This window comes from Mesocricetus auratus, unplaced genomic scaffold (genome assembly GCF_017639785.1).
Source record: "Mesocricetus auratus isolate SY011 unplaced genomic scaffold, BCM_Maur_2.0 Super-Scaffold_100018, whole genome shotgun sequence".
In the NCBI taxonomy this organism is placed as follows: Eukaryota; Metazoa; Chordata; class Mammalia; order Rodentia; family Cricetidae; genus Mesocricetus; species Mesocricetus auratus.
In genome coordinates, this window is record NW_024429199.1 from 44,874,751 (window position 1) to 44,891,633 (window position 16,883).

General features: G+C 45.9%; 1 protein-coding gene and 1 long non-coding RNA gene across 6 annotated transcripts in view; one reads left to right on the plus strand and one right to left on the minus strand.

Annotated features, from left to right (window-relative positions):
• The window catches only part of Prkn (parkin RBR E3 ubiquitin protein ligase), a 1,082,502-nt gene that overhangs the window by 144,161 nt on the left and 921,458 nt on the right, over nucleotides 1–16,883 (minus strand). The gene's annotated exons all lie outside the window — the stretch shown is intronic.
• On the plus strand, nucleotides 9,514–13,662 carry LOC110339309. The gene is made up of 3 exons (XR_002381423.2): nucleotides 9,514–9,897; nucleotides 10,564–10,621; nucleotides 13,489–13,662. It is a non-coding gene; the product is annotated as an uncharacterized LOC110339309 (long non-coding RNA).

The window sequence follows — 16,883 nt, forward strand, 5'->3', positions numbered from 1 at the left end:
ATCTCTGTGAGTTCGAGGCCAGCCTGGACTACCAAGCGAGTTTCAGGACAGCCTCCAAAGCCACAGAGAAACCCTGTCTCAAAAAAAACCAAAAAAAAAAAAAAAAAAAAAAAAAAAGAGGAACAGTTGGGAATATCATCACCATCATCATCATTTAACATAAAACCCTTTATTTTCACTATTATCTGCCAGTGAAAAGACATGGTAAATAATAGAAGTTTTGGGGCATTATGTGTTATTGTACTTCTAAAAGTACTCTGGGTCTCCCCGGGAGATGGATCCCCAGGAGCCATGTGTCATATCTCTAGCACCTACAGGGTGCCCTGCACGCACCAGATACTTCTTTCCTTTCACACAGAATGGTTCAGAACTCTGGGAGAAAGCCTTGCTTTGTGGATCCATCAGATGGAACACTGTCCTCACAGCTGTCCCCCACCCCCCATGACAACTGCAGCCCCTCGGTTTACACGCGCTGTGTGTGCCAGGTACCCAACATAGAGGCACCAGCTCTGAGGTGAAGAAATGCATCTTCAAAGGACCCTTGGAGATGCAGGGTTTTCAAGATTACAGCTTCACATGCTATCAGCGTACAGCGTGATGAGAGTTTCCCTCTTGGACTGGAACCCTCTGCTCTCTCCTCCCAGACAAGTGGGCATAGCAGGATGGAGCGTGCTAGGTTGGAAGAACTGGCTGTGGTCCCCACATCCATTTGATCTAAGGAGGCTTGATGGGAAATTCTAAACTGTGTTTTTTCTTTTAAACACACACATGCACACACACACACATACACACTCTTCAAAACATCAAATGTGTTTGTTTTAGTTTGATTTTCTTTCTATTCTGCCCAAGTAAATTATATTTCAATCCCTAAGTGTGACATGAGACTTTGGAATCACAGTGTGTGTGTGTGTGTGTGTGTGTGTGTGTGTGTGTGTGTGTGTGTGTGTGCTTAGGGCTTACTGTGAGTCAGACAGGAAAAGAATGCATACATATATACATAGATACACATATCACATACTACTTACATATGTGTGTCTGTGACTGCATACGTGTGTGTATAGTAAGGCCATTTTTTAAAGACAGGATGACTGGGGCTAGGAATTCATCTCAGTGGTTAAGAGCAATTGCTGCCCTTGCAGAGGCCCCGGGGTGGGCTCCTTCATACACATGGTGGCTCACAACTGTCTACAACCCTAGGTCCAGGGTATCCAATGCCCTCTTCTGGCCTCCGTGAGCACTGCATCATGTGGCTGGGCCACTCACACAATGACAAGATGATTATAAGCCTTGCACAAAAATATTACTCTGAAAGAACTGGGGCCCAAGTGGATGTCTAAGCCAGGTGTGACCTAATTCTGGACCTAGGGTGAAGGTCCCTCTCTTACAGGCCCTGTGGACATTCTTCCCACAGACTGGCCTTCGAGTCAGAGGACTGCTTCAAGCAGGACTCTGTGAGTCCCTGTTTCTGCTTCCTGCTTTGTACTCTTAACTGCTTCAGGACATCGGCCAACAGTCTGGGAGCTGGAAGCTGACCTGGATTTCTGCGTGACTATTCCTCTTCTGTGGGCAGTCTAGTGGAACGAGCCCAGGATGCCCAAATCCAGTTTTTCCTCCCAGAAGAGGCAATCGTGTTAAAATTAGTGGCGAGAGCCTTGGTCCTTACAGCATCCAGAAGGGCAAGACTTCCGGGAGGGAAGAGAGAGTGGTGTGTGCCTGCTGCTGGCCTGTGTCTGTGGGGCCAATGCGCCGTCCCCGCATTTTCCTCACACTGATGAGTGACTTCCCTGCTCAAGTCCCAGCTGAGGACATGTGAGCACTGGAGATGTTCCCTTCTGTGTTCGGGAGGGAGTCCAGCCATGTTTGATACAGACACCTCAGGAAGCCTGCCCCTTGCACAACCATGGTGCCTTCTTAACGGAAGAGCGGATTCCTCTCCCTCCGTGGAGGCAGCGCTGACAACTTATTGACATGATGGAGCCCAGTCACAGTACTGGAGCCCAGCCCCATGTGAGAGGGGGTACTGGGTGATCCAGGCTCCCAGGTAAGCGGTCTCCTCCTGCTGCCTTGGACCTCAAACCCACGCTCCCCCCCCCCCCACATCATGGTTGCCACTCCTGTCTGTCAGACCTACACACACAGATGAAGTGACTTGCCCAGGTCCACACAGACACAAAATGACACAGCTTTAACTAAAGATGGGTAGGTCCATGCTGCGGGTTTTATATTTGTTTATTTACCTATTTTGTGTGTGTCACATAAAGGTAAGTCTACTAAAAACCAAAGCAATGACTCTTGTGCCTATTCCACTGCATGTTTGAGACGTCAGCGTCAAGAGCTAACTCTTCACCTGCTTTAATAGGTTTGGGAATTTTTATATTGTTTCAGATCATCTTACTCTAAACCAGATTTAAAATGGCCACATTTCCTGTTATCATAAAAGTAGAGAGGAAATGGCATCAGGGTAGAAGGAAAACTGCACAGTCACATGACATGACAAATAGTTTCCACCCAGACCTTCCATCCTATCACTAACCTGAGATGCCCAGACACTGACGAAAAGTAAGAATAGCAAATTATATTTATTATTACTCATCACCCAAGACCACTCTTTCATAAACACTGGATATCTACAATGATCTCTGGAGAGAGTGCTGGAAGGACAGCCAGCCACGTGCCAGATCTTGCAGGGACCCAGACAAGGACCAAGCCAGCACAATTGTTCTACTTCTAATACTAGGTAGGATCATGCGCTCATCAACAATTGCTCACAAGCACATTTGGCCCCTGCGTTAAGGTTTGAGGAATATCAGCTGATATTTGGAATAGGTGCCACAAGTTAACCCTATGCTCCAATTGTTTTTGAGGTAGAGCTGTTTGACAAAATGGTCCCTGTTCCCATCCCAGCTTTATACAATTCTCCCATCAATAAGCAGGGTCTTACACACCACTCTCTGAAGACAGAATCGTCTTGTGACATGGCTAGAATAATGGGGTGAAGCTGATACTTCATAGCTCAGGGGACCTTGCCCACTCTGTCCTCTTGGATTCTGGTCCCTACCACAAGGGCCAGGTTGCCCTGCAGGAAGTGCCTCATGTGACAGATGAGCTAGGTCTCTTGGCCCAGCTAGGATGCCCATAGCTCACCTACTTACTGACTCATGGGCAAGGGACAACTGAGGCAAGCCCTGACCAAATCAGCAGGAGCAGAGTGGTCTAGCTGGACCAAAGACTTAGGAGTTAGAAAGAGTTTGATTTCTACATTGCTGAAGTTTCGTGATTGATGCCAGCAGAGTGGCTGGGGAAAGAGATAGTGAATATAGCATCTGAGTCAAGACAATCTTCTGTTGGTGTGTGAAGGGGCGTGGCCCATCATAAGCCACTTCCTGGTAGCTGGGCTTGAGATAAAGCTATGCCTGTAGTGATGGCTTTTTTAAAAAGTGGTTTCTTAGGAAGGGCATGGTCAGTGGGATGATGGCCCCTGGAGAGATGCTGATGTATGTGTTCCTGGTACCCAAAGATGTGGTGGTATCCACCATAGTAAAAGGACTCTGCAGGTGTGGCTGGAGCTATAGACTTCAGGATGGAGAGGCGATTTCTGTATCGGGGTGAATCCAATGCAATCCCATAGGTTCTTCAAAGCAGAAACCCCTTCCTGCCTGGAGGGTTGAGGGGGCAGCAGCAATGAAGGGTAGGGAGAGTGAACCTTGCTGGCCTTGAGCATAGAGGAAGGGATCACAAGATGGAAGATGTCTATTAGAAGCTAGAAAAGGAATTCTTCACAGAACCTTGAAGATAGACACAGCCCTGCCACACCCCATTTTTAGCCCGTCAAGAGCCATATTAAATTTCTAGCCCACCCAAATGTTACAGTAACAAGTTTGGGATAGCTTAAGTGTTCAAGTTTGCGAGAATTTTATGGCAATAACAAAAAATAAATACAAGCAACATTTTAAAAATGTGGCTTTTGACCATAAGAATAAAGTTCAATTATCTGTGGCGGAAATGGGTACAACTGAAGCTAACTGTATTAAGTGAACTAAACCTAACTCAGAAAGACTTGAATCATGTTCTCTCTCGCTCATGGGCCCTAGGTTTTATCTGGATACAGAGAGTCATGTATGTACATGCAATGGTTAGTGTTGTCAGTTTGATAGGGTCTAGGGTGACCTGGGAGACAGGCCATTGGGAAGGTCTGTGGGGATTATCTTGACTGCATTAAGTAGGATGGGAAGGACTGTACACAGAGGGTGGGGATGTTCCTTCAGTGGGACCCTGGATGGCAGAAAGGGACACAGGGGACTGAGCAGCTTGTATGTGTCCATCAAGGTGGCTCTCTGTTGGAGATGCTACGTGACCAGCTGCTTCAAGCTCCTGCACTCTTGACTTCCCCGACGTGCTGGACCGTTGACATGGTGATAGAACACTGCCATCGCCATGTCTGTTAGGTGGCAGTCACAGCCATCCTGGGATGCATGTGGCACACAGGTTGGGCATGTCTGGTAGGAGCATAAGGGGTTAAATGAGAGGAAGGGGAGGAAGGGGAGAAAAGTGGAGGCGGGAGGGGGGGCCGGGGGGATGCTCCGTGTTCAGTACATGCTTCTGCAAAAATGTCCTTATGTAACATATACCATACACAGTGAAAGATTTTGTCATAAGAAGCAGCTTTAGACTTCAGATGGACAGAATGGTCTAACTAACCTGATACTCTCCATTAAAAACCTGCCTTCCCAATATGTCACCAGATCCTGGGCATGGCATGGTGGCAGGACACAGGTTTGCCTCGCTGCTGACAAACATGGCTGTCTGGCGTGGAGAGGACCTCACCTCAGGGACTGGATTCTGAGAGGCCTGGTAACTCCAACGTGACACTCTAAGGAATGAAAACACAAAATGCCAGGCAATCGGAAATGGGGGAGAGGGCATGCCGAGCAACCAACTTTATCTGTAATGCAGAGTGAATGGCTTCCCCGGCAGCTGGAACGATTTCAGTTTTGAGTGGCATCTGTAGGCGAGCAAGTGTCTTGGCATTTGACATAATTTTAACAACGTAAGCACTTCTGGCTTGAACTGGCTAAGCTGCTGATTTGCTCTGCAGACCTGGACTCTTCCCATCAGTCCTGACTGCCTCTGACGCTGTGTTGTTGCAATGATTATTGGATTCTGTCTTCATATTAGATTTAAGATGGTTTAAACCTAATCCTTTCCTGCTAAAAGGAGCCCTTGATTTCATGTTGGAAATTAAGGAGCAAACTGGACTCCAAAGTTATTTAAAAAAAGCCTCGTGAGGCTTTTACCATTGATTCTGCATCGGTTTCAGATAGTGTGGGGCGACTCTTGCCACTGTGCTATGAGCCTCAGCAAGCACTGGGTTTACAATGAGTGAGCAAGGGGTTCATGCTAAGGGTCTCCAGAGAGGGCTCCACAATGAGGCTGGGCGCTGAGCGGTCCCAGGAAGACAGGGACACAAAGGACAGCACCACGAGGAAAAGCAAATAGGAAAGCTAAATTCCCTGCAGGCTGCTAAATGAATTCCAGTACCATGAACCTGCCTAATTGTTCCCATTCTTCAAAACTTTGTATATGCTTCAGTCACAGAAGCCGCGATCTAAATTACCTGAATGTGTTTCTGAAAGATTAACCACAGATGCAGGAGAGATTATGGGAAGAATTCAGTGAATGCTTTGGAAGCCGATGGTGGGGAAATATGATGGTAATATCATCCCTTGTAGACAGGGAACCGGGGAGATGGTTTTTTGTTTTTGTTTTATAACACCAGAGAGAAGGGAAAAGGATCAGAAAGAAAACAGGAGAAATTAGACTATGAGGAAAGAGAAAGAGTTGGTCGGTTCTCAAAACCTTAATGTTAAAAGAACCAAGAAGGAGCTCCCATGTGGATCCAATGTTTTAGGACTTGGGATCTACAAAGGCTATGGATTGCTAAAATTATTACATTTGGGGCTGGAGAATTGTCTGAGGAGTTGCAGTGGCTGTTCTTCCAGAGAACCCTGGTTTAATTCTGGGCACCTCCATGACAGTTCATAATCATCTGTAACTTCAGTATCAGGGGATACAGCATCCTGTTCTGCTTTCTGATATGGGCTTATCCATGCAGTACACAGACAAACACCCAAGAAAATCACCCATGCACGTAAAATCATAATTTTGAAATAATTATTATATCCAATGCATCATATCAGAAATGCAACTATTTTAATTTACAAATTTGTGTTCTACCTAAAGATTCTAAAAACTTCTTGGCTGTTATTTGGCTGTCGAATAACCAACTGGCAAAAATAGGGTTTTAAATTGACTCTAGGTGAGTCACTTTGATGATTTCTCAGATGATGCTATTGATACATTCGTAAAACATGTTTTAGTTATACTGATGGCCCAAATATACAGAATATACAACACAGCTCCAAAGATGAAATGAAAGATTCATCTTTGGTTGTCTATTACCCAAGGCAGCCTACAAACACAACTTAGTACCGTGCACCTCAGAGACCTCTGCTTACTGATAGGTCAGCTTCTCTCTAGCACCCCCCACCCCAAGACAGTCTCACAACGGCTCCTGGCATGGTCTGCTTCACTTCACAACATCATCGTGAAGTTGGAAAAAGATGTGATGGCCAGTATCAGTTATCGAGTTGACTACGACCGGCTTAAAGTAAAACCAAACACCATGGGCACTTCTGTAAGGGATTTTCTTAATCAGAATATTTGAGTTGGGAAGACTTCTGCTTGTTCTCAGTCTCATTGGCAAGTCAATGTATCCCGTTGCTGAGGTGTCCCATTGTCGGTATCAGAACCAACTTCCATAGGATTCCAACCTAGGCTGGAAATTAGCAGCTCTTCAGGAACACCTCCAGGACCCCAGTGCCAGATTGGGACTGCTAAAACATCCAGCCTTTTGGGTTAACAACTACCAGGTTCTTGGGCATTCTACTATAAGATAGCTGTTGTTGGGCCAGCCAGACCACAGCCTGTGATCCAGTCTAATAAATCCTCATGTAATATATATATATATATTACACTATTATATTACAGTATTTTGTATATTTCACATCTCTCATACATATCCACAGCCATTCATTGTATCATTTCTGCTCCTTATATAATATATACTACACTATTATATTACAATATTATATATAATCTCACACCTCTCATACATATCCACAGCCATTCGTTCTATCATTTCTGTTCATTTTGAGAACCTTAGGGAACACAGTTGAGCGTAAGTGGCTTCTGCCAGCTCCAGAGTCCAGCACATGCGTGCACAACTCATGTATGCATGATGTTCAGCAGCCTTCAGCTGGAGTCTTAGACAACTGCAACTTATTTATGCCACCAAGTTTCCTGAATACAAAGAGAAGTCCTCAATGAGTGTCTCCTATTACATTCCTTTCTTTTTGTTCTGTTAACTAATTCTTTGTCTGCTGTGAAGTTCAGAAGTTCTGATAGCATTCTCAAGTATAACTGCAATGTGGGCCACATTGCCATGGGCCTGGTATAAATTTAGTTTACTCAATACCCAAACACAGATACGTATAAATGCCAGATATGACTTTGAACCACATTTGTGTGCTTTTGTGTGATTTACATGTTTTTTACATGTGAAAACTCTACCCACATGGAGTCCCTTTCTGGATTTGCCAGCTGTTAGAGGCCACATCCATGAGGAGAGAGATGCTGGCTAAGTCCTGTGTCTACCTGATGCCTGCCTGAGGCACACTGGGAGACACAAATGGTGTATTTATCCAGGTTCTTTAGAGTAATAGAACTTACAGAATGAATCTCTATATATAGAAAGAGCATTTATTAGAATGACTTACAGACTGTGACCCAGTTAACTCATAAATGACGGCTATGAACGAAAAGTCCAAGAATCTGGTAGCTGCTGAGTCTGTGGAGCTGGGTATCTCAGCGGGCCAGAAGCCTGAAGAAGTGGGCTCTAACGTCAATGAAGGAATGGACTTGCTAGTAAGGTGAGAGTCAGCAGGCAAAGAACAAAGGCTCCTTCTTCCATGTCCTCATGGCTCGGATTAGAGGTGGCTTCCCCAGCTCGAAAGATCTGGATGAAAGGTTTGCTTTCCTACCTCAAAGACCTGGGTTAGAAGGGGACCTTCCCACCTCAAATCAAACAAAGATCTCTCACAGGTGTGTTTTCTATTTTTGGGTTTTAGTTAATTCCAGATGAGGTCAAGTTGGCAAGTGAGAATGACCATCACAGAGGGCATCCTTTAAAACCTGCGAACTTAGAAGCCTAAAGGGTCTCTTTCCTTCATGGTCTAATGCTCCTACTTAAGCCAAGTCATTGCTGCACAGAGTGTCTGTCTTGCATCTTCTCTGGGAGATCTCCCTAACAGAGCTGGAGTCTCCTTTTTGCCTGTGTCATCCGTGAGTACCAGAGTCGTTGGGTGGGAGGTCCTGTACAGAAAGCCTTTTCTTTAGGCCAGCTTAGGTTACTCAGGACACTTCTGTCCCCTTAACACAATGCTGTTTTAAAATATTTCCTTTTCCCTGAGTCCCCCAAGACTTAGAATTAACTTGAATAAATTCTCCTAATCTGAGCCAGTGTTTTAGAAAGCTTTTAATACTCTAAATCACTTTGCAGATAGTAACGGCTTAATGTTCACTTGTGATGGGGAAATTTACCTCGACACACACATAGAACTCAACTGTTCCAGGAATCCTTGGGGATAGGGGCTTTCATTTGTGACACAGAAAAGTGATTTAGCAGCTCAGCAAAAAGGGTTTATTCTGAGAGGTATTTTCTAGTTGCCCCCTTTTATTTACTAATAAATACATCCTGGCACAGATATCTCTTGGGTCGGCACAGCTGTGGGAATGCATCATGGCCCATTCCATGGAAGATAGCTGGGCCCCTGAACACTGTGGCAGAGGCCAATTTTCTGGCAGCCCCCAAATAAAGCATTGAGTGCTCAAGTGACAGTGGGAACAAGACAGGAACCCCAAAGCTCAAACTGGTAGATGTCTCAAGAGCACAGCAGAGAAAGAGGGTCTCTCAGGCTACATCCACTTGTCGCATACAAATATGGTTCCGCTGACCCCGGGGCAACTAACACATCTGAAGTCTGTGAGACTTGGAGAACACTGCATGAGAAGTTGCTACATGATATATTGGATTGAGACTTTAGCAAGGGTTGAGGTTAGACACTGAGTAACTTCCTGTCAGCCGCAGTAATTAATTGCCGCCTCAGGATATAGTGTAATTACCTCCTAAGTAGAGATAGCTGTTTGTCATGAATGATTAGGTGAAGCCTTACATGAAAGTGGAAGCCTGGAGATGATGATTTTTTTTTCGAATTAAGCAAAAAACTGAGGGGAAAAAACAACAACCACCTCCCCCCCCAAATAACAAAACAAAACCTAAACTAAACCAACCAACCAACCAAACAAAAAACCCGAAACAAATAAGGTCATCCTTACAACCCCATCCTGTGTGTCAAACAACAGAGATGTCTTTTTGCTCGTTTCTGAGCTTCTACCTTACAATGCAAGCGCTCTGTTTTGTGTTGCTTGCATGGGCAGTGCAATTAGAACCGCTGTAAATTAGGGGTCTGCTGCTTGGAACAGTTATTGCACTTGAGCTCCTGATTGTTGGCAGAGAAGAGCCACCTGGAAGAGCTGGTGTGGGACACACGCACCTGTCTGCAGAGAGCATTCTGGTCTCTGTCCACAATCAGAGGAGCCTTCTTCCTGTTCCAGCTAAACACAGGCCGGTAAGTCGAGAGTCTCTGCATCCAGTAGCTGATTTGCTGAGCGATTTAAGGCAGAAACTTTACTGGGAATGAAAAGACTGATGGCTGTGGCTGACTGCTATCCCTCTACCTGCCTAGGCTGGCCCCGCCGTGAGCACGCTCCCCAGGCTGGGTAAGCTGAAGCCCTTGCTAGCTGGTCTGCTCTGGTTACACCAGCATGAGCAAGTGAGGATGCTGAGGGCCACAGGGATGGACAAAAACCTCATTGTGCAGTGGAGGAAAACGAGGCACGAGAGAGCTTGAGTAGTTCACCATGACCTCAACACACAGGGATGGGGAGATGAAGGGTTCCTCTGTCTTCCCTTTTTATTTTATTTTACTTTTTCTTAGAGAAGATCTCATGCGGTCTAGTCTGGCTTTAAATTTGCTAAGCATTAGAGTATGACCTTGGACTTCTGACCCCTTTGTCTCCACCTCCTAAATGCTGGGATTATAGGTGTGAGTCACCACCTGGAGTGCTAGGAATTCACCCAGCTCCATCCTCAACCTCAGGATTCTTATTAAACTCCTCTCTCTCTCTCTCTCTCTCTCTCTCTCTCTCTCTCTCTCTCTCTCTCTCTCTCTCTCTCTCTCTCTCTCTGTCTCTGTGAGCGTATGTTTGGAGGCTGTCCTGGAACTTGCTCTGTGTGTGTGTGTGTGTGTGTGTGTGTGTGTGTGTGTGTGTGTGTGTGTGTGTGTGTTTTGAGAGTTTCTCTGTGAACCTCTGGCTGTCCTGGAACTTGCTCTGTAGACTAGACTGACCTCAAACTCACAGAGATCATCTGTGTCTGCCTTCCAGGTGCTGGGATTAAAGGCTTGTGCCAACACTGCCCGCCTGGATTCTTAAGAATTTTCAGGTAACAAATTACCCAAACTTTCATACTCAGCTAAACAGTGTCTACTTTTATAATGATACCAGGTTGGTTTAAAATGAGTTTGTTTGAAAGAACCTGTCTGATGTATACATTGTTTTCTGGGAAAAAATCACCAAAGAGGCAAAGAAAGAGTATTTTCTGAACCAAGAAAAATTTATAAAACAGAGACATAGCTGGAAATTTCCTCATGGGTTAAATGTTCTTTAGTAAATTTGCTGTGTGTGGAAAGTAGAGGCTTCATTGCTTTTATTTTGATGACAAAGGCAAAGATCATTTGGTAATAATTAATGCTAATCCCTCCCAGGACTGGCTCCTTTTGCATGGGATAGAAACAAAACAACACAGGAACATTAACTTGCTTCCCTGGAGCAACCACACAGCATCCGAGAGCGTCAGAGGCATCTTGCATCAAAGCCCTTTTAAAACTTTCGATGTATTCCACACTGCCTTGGCCTCTTAGCCAGTGTTTCTATTGGGCATAGACAGTGTGTGTGTGAGTCTCTCACTGTCCCTTACTCGGCGTCTCTCTAGACAAGGGAGGAAAAGGAGTACGTGAGGTCAGGGTGTAAAAGGAGTGTGGCAGCTTAGAAGTATTTTGAAGAGTTACCTGTTTAGTTCAACCCCCAAAGCATTATTTCCCCACTCAGACTTGTACAGAATTGTCCAGGGAAATGAAACTTTATTTTTATATTTACTATCCCCACTGCTGGGCAAACCTTCTTCAATCATCAAGGTGCCAACCAAGTTCCTTTACCCTCTAGACTTCCAGTCTTCCTCTTTGTGGTGCAAGGCCCTATACAATGACACGTGTGTTGGACACACTGGTAGATAAAGACCATGCCAAAATGAACAGAACCCAACCTTTGCTCATCCTGCTGGGGACCCCACAGGCGAAGGCGGGGTAGCAGTATTCGTACAAATAATTCGATGAACACAACGTGGTCATGGTGACTGGGATGAGGCTCAGTGGGCCCAGACTACTCTGGACCCCTGTGTGACCTTGTTCGGTATTCGGTACAATCACGTGTTGCCATATGGATTATGACACCTCAGGCACATGTGTGCATTCTTCCCCCTTTTCTGGTCCACTGTGGCTGTGTGGCCGTATTGTCCAGCTCGGTGCCACACACACAGGTGACAGGCAATGAATGCAAACAGAATGCATAAGTGACTTCCCCCACGAGGGTTACTGATTTGCTTTCAGTATAATAAATGATATACTGACTTCCCTAGCGAGCCTTTCTTGTTAGAATAGCGTAGTAGCTGAAAACAGTTTATACTGATTGCGGCAGGAGAAGAGAAGATGAACTCCTAGGGCTTCTGTCCGAAATGTAAATCCGACGTGCTACCATTCCTAGCTGACAAGTGGGCTTGGCAACTACAGACTGGAAATGGCATTGTCATCCCAACTCCAGATTTTTAGAGAGAACTAAACTTCAGTCTGCTTGAGATGAGCCTCTTTCTTTCGGGTCTAGTCTCATTCCATGGAAACAGAGTGTGGGTCTACAATTCATTTACTCAAAGAGGAACAAAAAGAAACTTTTATGGTTTTATAGCAACCATGGGCTCAAAGATTATTATGGGCCACAACCTGAAGACGGTTTCGTGGGTTACTAAAAGGTTCTTGTCCAATACCTGTCTCACTGCAGTTCTTCTTAGCAAGTTAACTCCTTCATTAACCATTACTGGACAGTAAAGGGGCCAGGGAGCTGACTTAATTGTGCAAGCATTTGTGTGAGCACGCGGAGCTGGGTTTGATCCCCAGTGTGCTCGGTAGGTCTCGTGTAATGCTATACTCCTGCAGGCCCAGCACTTGAGAGGCAGAGACAGACAGACCCCAGGGCGTGTTGGCCAACCTAGGCTATTGAGTAAGCCCGAGACCCCAAAGACCCCAGTGTCTCAAAAACAAGTTGAACAGTCTCTGAGGAATGACACCTGAGGATTCCACAGACACCTGCACCCACCCGCTTCCCCATGAACACACATCTAACAAGGGAGGGGGGATTTTTGTCTGGAGAGTAGGAAGCTCCTGGTCATCTGGCTTAAGACACATACTCCCCTCCACATCAGGTGGTCTGAGCACTGATTTACTTAGTCCTGTAATCAAGGACAGATGGGTCTGGACCTCCTCAGACCCATTATAGCAATGATGTGGGGCTAATATGTCTCTATTAGACTACTCAGAGTTCCGTTCTTACTCAAGAATGGGGTCAGCTGCCCAAAAGACAAACACTTGTCAAAAGGGGGCTGGGTGGGGCAATGGATATCACCAGGGAAGGCAGGGTTTTGCTGGAGCCCACATCTATTGAATCAGTGGCCAGAGAGAAGTAAACCCTGCTTGTGGGGATGGGGGTAGCAGGCCTGTGTGGGCTGGGAAGGTCAGTGGGTGTTAGCAGAGATTTCCTGTTGCTGGTTTCCTTAACTTTCTGGGACATCTGTGTCCCTGCTGGTGTCTGATTGTGTACCTATCAATGTTGTTTAAAATGGCGCCAGGAAAATTAAAAGCCTGCCCAGTAAGTGGTTTTACTTACATCATGTTTGTTGTGGAAGTTTGGTGCATTGGGGGGTCTTATAGAAACAACCTCTGGTTTCTTTAGAACAAACTGAGAGTGTACACATGCGCGTGCAAACACACACACACACACGTGCGCAACCTCAGAACACCAATTTTGAGACCTTTTATAAAAAAAAAATTTGTTGACATTCAATATATGAAGAGGTTTCCCTCCAACCCATCATGGGAAGTGGGTTCCTGGGTCAATAGATTCAGGGTAGCACATCTTATCTCTTTAATGCGATCTTTCCACTCCAGCCCTTCCCATTGATGAAATCCCTCCTGCACTTCACAGGGGCACAATGCCGCCTACACAAAGGCCCTGAAAGGATTCTGCAGGAGCTTGCTTTGACGTAGACTTATTTCTTTCCAAGTGGCGGCCGTCTCCTGAACACAGCCTTTGCTGTCATCTCCCTGGTTGCATGGAAAGCGGCTTGTGGGAAGGGTCTAGAGACTGGTAAATAAATAACTGCCGACTTCCTGTCTGAGAGGCATCCATCCAGAGTACTTGACAGTCTTTAAAGATTCAACAAGTGATGTCTCATCTTGCTTCTGTGCGGGACTGACTTATACAGTGAGTGGGCTCGGAGGCTTCTCTCTTAATAACTCTTCCAAATGACTGGGTTGTGACAGCATGAAGGCCCGCTCACACAAAGAAGCATATTTCACATTCTTAGAGGTGGAAGGCGAAACTCCTATCATGTAATTTGGTGAAGAATTCTTTCAGGAGGAGGACATAGTTCCATTTGTAGTGCACTTCCTAGCAAATAGCACTCTGTGACACTGTATAAACTGTGCACGTCGATGCATGCCTGTAATCCCAGCACTTGGGAGGTAGAAGCAGGAGGACCAAAAGTTTAAGGTCATCGTCTGTTACCACAGCGAGTTCAAGACTTACCTGGCCTACCTAGGACTCTGTCTTAAAACAAACAAGCAAAACAAAACCCTGAAATTCTATAGGGATTATGACAGTGTAGCAGCGGAATAGATCATCTATGTAGGTAGCTATAGGAATGGTTACGGCAGCCTGTCTGAGCATGGGCCTGCCATTTTAACAGATACTGGGAAAGAACTGGAAAACAATAGCTTGGTTGACATCAAACTCCTGGGCTTTCTGTGAGTGCCAGACAATTAGCATTAAGGCTTTGCAAAGAAGAACTTGTGTCAGGGGCAGTTCTATCTTCTTCCTGAAGAGTGTGGCAGGCGGTGTGACTTGGGAGAGAGCAGGCATCCTGTGCCAGCTCCCGTTTCTACAGAGGGAAAGGAGAAAATTGCTTTCTTTGTGGAAGCGCAAGCCCACTTGACAAAGGACTTCCTGGAGGGTGTCGGGAGTTGTTGCCTCCCTCAGAAGCAGCTCCTTTCTTCACCATTCTTCCAGGCCACTTCCTGAGGGGGAGGAGGGGGACAGAGTACATTCATTTTTGCGGGTGTTTCGCCCCACCGGCTTCTTCTTGTTTTTTTGTTTTTAAATTTTCTCTTTACAAAACGAATCCACAAAGCAAGCACGAAAGTATCAAGCCCCACTTCTCTGCTTCTCCGTCCAGCCCACAGGTGAGTGGGCCAGAGGCTGGAGCAGTAGGTTCATGTCCGTGTCACGGATGCCTCCTATGTGATCTTCACTTCTGGCTGAGGGAACCAGCTGGCAGGGTCCTCGGCTCCAGGGGAATGTGAAGCAGAGAGGAAGGCCAGCAGCCACACTGCTGCCACAGTTCCAGGAGTGGGTCACCACACCCTAGAGGCTATCGGCGATGTGAAAAGTGGCAGGGGACAAAACTGCGCTCAATTCCAGGCATCCGGATGGAGGGTTTTCTGATGGAAGGTCTGCCAGTGTGAGAAAGGCGCTCTCCTTGGTGCTGAGTTCTCATCCAGCCAAGGGACCACAGGGTCTCCCGCGGCACCAGAAGAGGGGTTGGCTACCTTTGCTAGGTGCTGACCTGGGGTCCCTGTTTGGTCTGAAAGAGAGAGTGCACTGGCCAACTGGGTTTGGGGCACCATGGGGTCAGCCTCCAGCTTGTGAAAGGAGAGTTAGATGCGTAAGACCCAGTAAAATAATACCGTGAAGCTGGGGGTTCTTGAGAGACAGGAGGATTGCCGCAAGTGCAAGGCCAGCGTGGCTAACTTAGTGGGGTTGGGGCCAGCCTGGGTTACAAGGTGAGACCTTGCCTTCCAATCAAAACTAAAAGCAACAAAACAGCAGTGAATTCAGACGTGTGTAAAGCAGCATTGACATATATTTTCCTATAATTTAGGAATTACTTCAACTACTTAAGAGTGACACAAAAACCTTGAAAACCATTTATTTGCATCCCGCTGCCCAGTCCCTCTGATGACATCTTTCACAGAGCTTATTTCTAGGGTGTAAATCAAATCTCCCAGCAGACTTCATTCTCATTTTTCTGTGCTGTGTCATTCAATTAAATTGGTATGACAGTCAGGAAGGTGTGCTTGCTGCAGATCGCAAGCTTGAAGGAAGGCTGAGCTGGGCCACCTGCATGCCCAGCTCATGCTGAGAAGGGCAGCCAGGCTTGTGAATGTGGTCTTCGCACCTCAGTCTCTGCCAGGAAAAGTAACCCCCTCCCCACCCTCATAAAACCCAGGGACACACTCTTTCAGGAGGGTGGGAGGGTCTACCTACTGCAATTACTTGCCGGGCTGCCTTTGCCTAGCTGTGATTCTCCTTCTCTTTTTACAACTTAGGATTGTCAGAACCGTTGGATATAGCGTGTTGCTGCTGTGGGGTTATGCCGCCACGCATGTGTTGTGGAATGATCAAGTCAGAGTTGCTACCTTTTGCATCTCCTGAGACTGACCATTTCCTTGTGTTCAGAGCCTACAAACCCTTCCTCTCTTTTAGCTTGCTACAAAACAGGGGATCACTTGTGAACTGCAGTCATTTTAGTGTGCTGTAGAACACTGCTCATGCCATTGTCATTATCATTAGTGTATGTGCAGTGTGTGTGTGTGTGTGTGTGTGTGTGTGTATTACACTTGCACCAAGGTGTGCGAGCGGAGGTCTTAGAGCAACTTCCAGGATTTGGCTTTCACCCCTTCTGCTGTAGGTTCTGAGGTTAGCACCCAAGTCATCCACAGACAAAGAGCTCCTATCCACTGAGCTATCCATCTCGCAGGCCCCGTTGCCTGTATTTTTAACAGGTAACACAGTAAGTTCTTTAGTCTATATGTCAGACATTGAATTAAGGAAAATTGTAGCTCATCCTCCCAGACAGTAGTCTTCTATGTTACAAAAGAATAAAATATTCTAGTTGCATGCTTAGAAACCTATGCTAGAGAAGGCTTTAAACTGTCTCCTCTCTCCCCCTGTTCCTCGATACCCAAACAAACACTTTTAATGGTTAATAATAATCCAGATAATATTTTATACTTCTATGAGCACTGGTTTTATTTTTTACTTTTTTCACTTAATTCTATGTCAACATTACAGATAGGACTTGATGAGTTCCCCGGGGCAACAGTGTAAACTAGATCAGCCTGTTTAGGGTACCCAAAGTGCATGCAGGGGCGGGAGATTTAACATATTAAATCACATTTATTATTCGTGGAAAGATGTTTGAAGTGGATTGATATCATATTCAGAACTTGAAGAGATTCTGATTTTCTAACCACTGACAAGGGACCCAAAGTCAGAAATTCCCTCTAAGTTTGGGATCCAGAGTGAGTAAGTGCTCTCCC